Here is a 6,365-nt window from a genome sequence, read left to right on the forward strand (position 1 = left end):
TTGGCAGAAATTCTTTCTTAATCTGGTTGCGTACGTGCGTGTGTGTGCGCGCGTGTGCCTGCGGTTCACGCTTATATTGACCAATCCTGCGGGCAATGTAATATAGTAATAATATTCCAATCAATAGCAGGTGGATGAGAAATAAATCATTGTGTTTGTTTGATGAAGACGTTTACGAGCCCTGTGGTTGAGAGAATCATTGCAGTTGCCGTTTTAATAATCTCTCCCTCGTGTGAATGGGGCATAGATATGACAGCGGAGCTGAAGCTCATTAAATATGCAAATCTTCTCCAATCCTAGCCGTGGGCATTTACTTCCAAGTTTCCATTGCGGCACGCCCATCAAAACCCAGCATTCAGGAGAGAGCCTCAAAACCAGTGTAGAAAATAGCCTATTACTTATTAGTTATGATGTTTTTGAATGTAAAAACCACACGAACGTCATTAGTTGACCTCAGACAACAGTATAAAAAATCCTGTTCATGACCCCTGTTAAAATTGAAAGCAGCCTTCTGTCAAGGTAAGGCAAATTTATTTATATAGTACATTTCATACACAATGGTAATTCAAAGTGCTTTACATTGAAAATGTATTCAAATAGTAGTAGAATAATCACAGCATATGCATAAGAAATAAAAATAACAATCAAATTTAACTAAAGGCTAGAATACTATTCCTAACTAAATTCTGGGCTCCCCTTTCTGAACAGAAGAGTCAGAGGTTTTCGGTTCGTGAGACACAATAGTAGCAGCCCAACTTCCTAGTGACCCCTGCCCTTCTGTCAGTGAGTTTCATATTTTTTAATAAGTCCACTCACTGCATTCAAAAAGACATAAATGATGATTTCGTAGAGTATTTGTAAAGAAACTAGCCAGTGTAACATCAAACAAAACCCGCAACTCTCTCAGCGTATATCAAGCATTGAAGCCCGCGAATGTCCTGGCCCCTGTAGTTGGCTTCAACCTTTCCGAACTTTATGAAAGATTATTTTATGTGTTTGTGAGGAATTGGAAGCAAGCATAATGCGGGGGTTTCTAAAGCACACTCAGCATCATCACGCAAATCTGGTTAAAAACTAAGCTCAGAATCGAAATCTCAGAAAAGATTTTGAAATTCTCAGAATTGTTGGAAAGAGAATAGCGGTGCACATAAACACACTCCACCGGTTCACTCACATTACTGAGCGTACGTGACTCTGTCCGGCAGTCCAGCAAGTCCAACAAGCAGCACTAGAAAGGACTGGGTTTAAGTCCCAGGGCATGTCATAGCAGCTCTGATTGAATGCCTGAGATAACAGGGATAGGATTTGATTCGACCTGTTTGTGTTTTCCATGAGCCCACGACATTAGCGATGGAAGAGCTGCAGTTTTGGAGATGCTCTGACCCAGTCGTCTAGCCATCACAATTTGACCCTTGTCAAACTCGCTCAAATCCTTATGCTTGCCAATTTTTCCTGCTTCTAACACATCGACTTTGAGGACAAAATGTTCACTTGCTGCCTAATATAGACCACCCACTAACAGGTGCTGTGATGAAGAGATCATCAGGGTTATTCACATCACCTGTCAAGTGATCGCTGTACTTACAATTATAGGAGGTTTGTTTGTGAGTGAATTCAGACACTGAGTGCACCAGAATGTGCGAAACCTGCTGTTTAATAATCATCTGAAACAGCAAACTGGCATCTCCAGTAGTAATGAAAATATTTATATTGAAATCTGTAATAATTAGCATGAATAAACCTTGATTAAACAATTAAATAATCAAGTAAAAAGGAATTTATTCCTGTATGATGGAATTAATTTGGCACGTAACTCTCACTGCATTGTGGGATTGAATAAGTGCACTCATTAAATTAAACACCACTATGGCTGTCCCCTCCAATAGTGCTCTATTTAAAGAGATAGTTCATGCAAAAATGAAAATACTGTCATAATTTACTCCCCCGTCATGTTGTTCCAAAATTGACGCCACTCATTGACATCGATAGTTGTACTATAAGGTTTTTACTACTATTTTTGAAGGGGAAGGTTTGATATTTCTTGTGCTGAATGGTTTTTTTCTTTCTGCTGTAGGGCGTTTTTCAAGGCGTGGACCATTTTGCTGTTCAGATATTCATTTCCAGCAGCCAGATGTACAAGCATAGCAACACTAGTCCTCAAACACCATAACACTACACACGTGTGAGGCACACATCCAATGATGTATTGCAGCATTGTACAAAAATGCACCAAAATCCCCCATGTTTTGAACCTGTTTTGGTTTTTTTGAAAGTCTTTTTATGCTAAATGCAACATATATCTGCTTTGAAATGATATGTATTGTGAAAAGTGCTGAAAAAATAAATGTGAATGATATACATTTTATAAACACTGATCAGACACAACATTATGACCACTGACAGGTGAAGTGAACGCTCTCTTTATCACAGTGGGATATATCAACCCGATCTCATGGCAATTCATATGTATTTTACGAGGTGGGCAGGTGGCTAATTCGTTTGATTTCGTACAAATGACCTACTCCTAACTCCACCCTTAAACCTACCCATTACTGCAGTATAAAATGTAGGAAAAATGGGCAAGCGTAAGGATTTGACAGAGTTTGACAAATTGTGATGGCTAGACGACTGCAGCTCTTGTGGGCTGTTCCCGGTCTGCAGTGGTCAGTATCTATCAAAAGTGCTCCAAAGAAGGAATATTGGAGAACTGGCCACAGGGTCATTGATACGCATGGGAAGCAAAGGCTGGCCCGTGTGGTCCGATCAAACAGACGAGCTATTGGAGCTCAGATTGCTCAAGAAGTTAATGCTGGTTCTGATAGAAAGCTGTCAGAATACACAGAGCATCTCAGTTTGTTGTGTATGGGGCGGTATAGACACAGACCAGTCAGGGTGCCCATGCTGACCCCTGTCCACCGCCGAAAGCTCCAGCAGTAGCACGTGAACATCAGAACTGGACCACAGAGCAATGGAAGAAGGTGGCCTGGTCTGATGAATCACATTTTCTTTTACATCACGTGGATGGCCTGGTGTGTGTGCGTCGCTTACCTGAGGAGCACATGGCCCCAGGATGCACTATGGGAAGAAGTCAAGCCGGCGGAGGCAGTGTGATGCTTTGGTCAATGTTCTGCTGGGAGACCTTGGGTCCTCCATCCATGTGGATGTTACTTTGACACGCTCCACCTACCTAAGCATTGTTGCAGACCATACAGCCTTTCATGGAAACGGTATTCCCTGGTGGCTGTGGCTCTTCCAGCAGGATAATGCTCCTGACACAAAGGAAAATGGTTTGGGAATGGTTTGAGAAGTACAACAAAGAGTTTGAAGTGCCCCACCTCACTAGTGGAGGCTATGCCTCGATGGGTCAGAGCTGTTTTGGCAGCAAAAGGGGGACCAACACAATATTAGGAGTCTGATCGATGTATATTCATAGTACATACTCATACTTCTATGTATGCAATAATGGGTAATGTGTTTATTGGACAGAGATACTTAGAGATGAAAAAACAACACAGCTCATCTGACCCAATCAGACCACAGCTGAATCTCTGCTTTGTTTTTCCCAGATGTGTATCACTCATCCAAGTTTTCCAGTTTCAAGTGGATCTGAAGTGTTCAGATGCAAAAAACCCGAAGTCTGTCTTACATATTTTATTTTAAATTAGCATTTAAAAAAAAAAAAACAGGATCCAATGTTTATGTTCAGTAATTTCACTTTAACAGCAATGACAAGGTTAGATTTGCATCTTCCGATTGGTTTCTGTGGACTTTGAGTCTGAAAAAGGGAAGCGGCGAAGGTGCATGATTCATTACATAATTTTCCAACAATATGATTGGTTCTTCATAATTCATCAAACCCTTCTGTCACTAGGTAAATTAAGTAATTCCTTGAATACTTCACTTTGTTATTCAAAATCATGCGTTAATATATTTAGCAATCAGTCTGGTTTCATTTCCCCTTTTGTTCTATTCAGATATGATTCAGACACACACGCACACACACACACAATTTGGCCGAAGGTTTGCAGACATTTAGATCACTCATCAAGTCAGAATGATGTAAACGTCATTATGATTACATTATCCAAGAAGACATATAAAACTTTCCAGTGACCAATGACTTGGACAGTCCATATATATTTTTACCAGCCATGCGAAAACAGGCAGTTGTGACACCAACATTTTAGATACTAGTGAAAATTTACAATTGCTGCTATTGAGTCAGTAGCCTAGGGCTCTGGGAATGATAGCATCTGCTATGTTCTGTTGAATAGCATACATCTTAGTGACCCAGATTTAATAAAGTTTGACAACATTTATTTCAGAAGCATTTTGACTCTAGACCAGTGTTATTTATTTAAAATAATGTGATACTTTCTATAATAGCAATTCTATCAGCGACTAAGCCATGGCCAAACAATACAAAACTTGAAAATTATAATTTTAAAATTTAGAAAAACGATTGACACATTAAAGATATATAACGTTTTAATGTGCTTCAGATCAAGCTCGAGGTTTGCCTAATGGAAGAATCAGAAATCGGACATTAATTATATGTGATTTGTTTTGAACTGAACAATGTTAGGGCTAGACGTCTTTAAATCAAAGTGATTCACATGGGTGGAGAGCGTTTTACCCAGCATCCTTCACTCATGATGAATCACATATTACATTTAAAAGACTTCACAAATGACATTAGGTGATGTCATTCACATGTCAGATGACTTCAGAGGTCATTGCCTGCTATTAAAAATCACTGTAACATTATTTAACATATTCATGTTCAAGTTTTGTTGCAGAGCTGGTGCTTAGAAGCTCAATTGGGATTGTTATTGTGAATATGGGAAAGTTCTGATCGCTGCTCGCCCTGCCTTTGCTTTGAGTGTAGAAACATCCGAGAGCAGTTCCAGATGTGGTGGGAGGGGAGATGGATGTCTCTCTAGGGAACTTACGGCCGGGGCCGCCATGATTTCAGCAGCTGCCTGTCCCGTCCCTTCCCTGATGTCATGATTTAAATTTCTCTTGCAACCACAGAATTTTCTGAGACTGAGGCTGATTTTAATTGTTCAAAAAAATCGGATCAAAACATGTTCTTTAAGATGTAATATTTGTGTTGGTAATCGAGTGCAACAGTCAGGCTTCAGATGATGATATTTGCTTCAGTTTGCTTTGCATTATTTCAACATTTTGCCATAAAATTAAAATATATTCAGTCAAAAAATAGCTTGTTGGTCTAACTTAATAAAATTATTACACCTATTTCCACACAGTTGTACTGATTTATTTGAACTTAAACTGGGTTCATTGTTCATTGGGTTCAAGCCAGACCGGCATCAAGATGTTTGGTCTGGAAACTCACCATTGACAGCTCAATCTGTGGGGCGGGATAAACGGTTGTCTTTCAAACTCCCTCTGCACGCGATAGGATAGCGCCACAACCAACCAGAGCAACGAAGGTGAAGCGGAGCTCGTTGATAGATTTAACATTCACCGTATCCGGTCGGCTAAACTCTGAACACATCTTCCCTTTTTAAGAATGACTTCAGTGCCGTTCTTTGTTCTTTTCTCAGAGAAAAGCTTAACTCCAAGTCTTCCAGAGTCGCGGTCAAAGCTGATTCGAAAGACCGCCGTTCGCCAGTTTCTGTGTTTATTAGAAGCACGCAAACGCAACTCGGCCGTCGTCATTATGGCCCCGCCCACCGGCTCTATACACAATGTGATTGGCCCGGCAAGAGTTTGGTTTTTACAGCTCAGAAGGTATTGAGAGTTGCTAGACGATAATCACGGCAGATTAGATTTGCTGCCGCCATAGGGTGCGTCTAGATTTCTAGGCTAGGTTAATTGCACTGATGAGTAAAATTCATCCAAAGTGGATGGATACACAAATCCAAAGTCAGTCACAGCGTGAGAGCAGCTGGACCATCTCACGCACAGCGCTGACAAACTCTATTGGTGCTTTTGCCGCTCTATTGAAGTGATAACTAGCATCAGGCCTTTGCGTTTTCCATTTGAATTTGATACAAGCACAACACCATGTGTACGGTAAAGGCTCCTTAGCGAAACTATAGCTGAACCAGACCACTAGCTCTGGCCATGTTAACGGAAGTATTGAGGTAAACTAAAGGCTGCCTACATGACTGTAACCAGCTATGAGGTCACCGTGGTCCCAACCTCTAGCTCCGACCATGTGAAGGGAAGTGTTAAACTATAGGCTGCCTACACGACTGTAACCATGGCTGTAACCAGCTATGAGGTCGCCATGGTCCCAACCTCTAGCTCCGACCATGTGAACGGAAGTGTTGAGGTAAACTATAGGTTGCCTACACTACTTTAACCGTGGCCATAACAGGCTATGATGTCTTGAA

Source organism: Pseudorasbora parva, chromosome 6 (genome assembly GCF_024679245.1).
Source record: "Pseudorasbora parva isolate DD20220531a chromosome 6, ASM2467924v1, whole genome shotgun sequence".
NCBI lineage: Eukaryota > Metazoa > Chordata > Actinopteri > Cypriniformes > Gobionidae > Pseudorasbora > Pseudorasbora parva.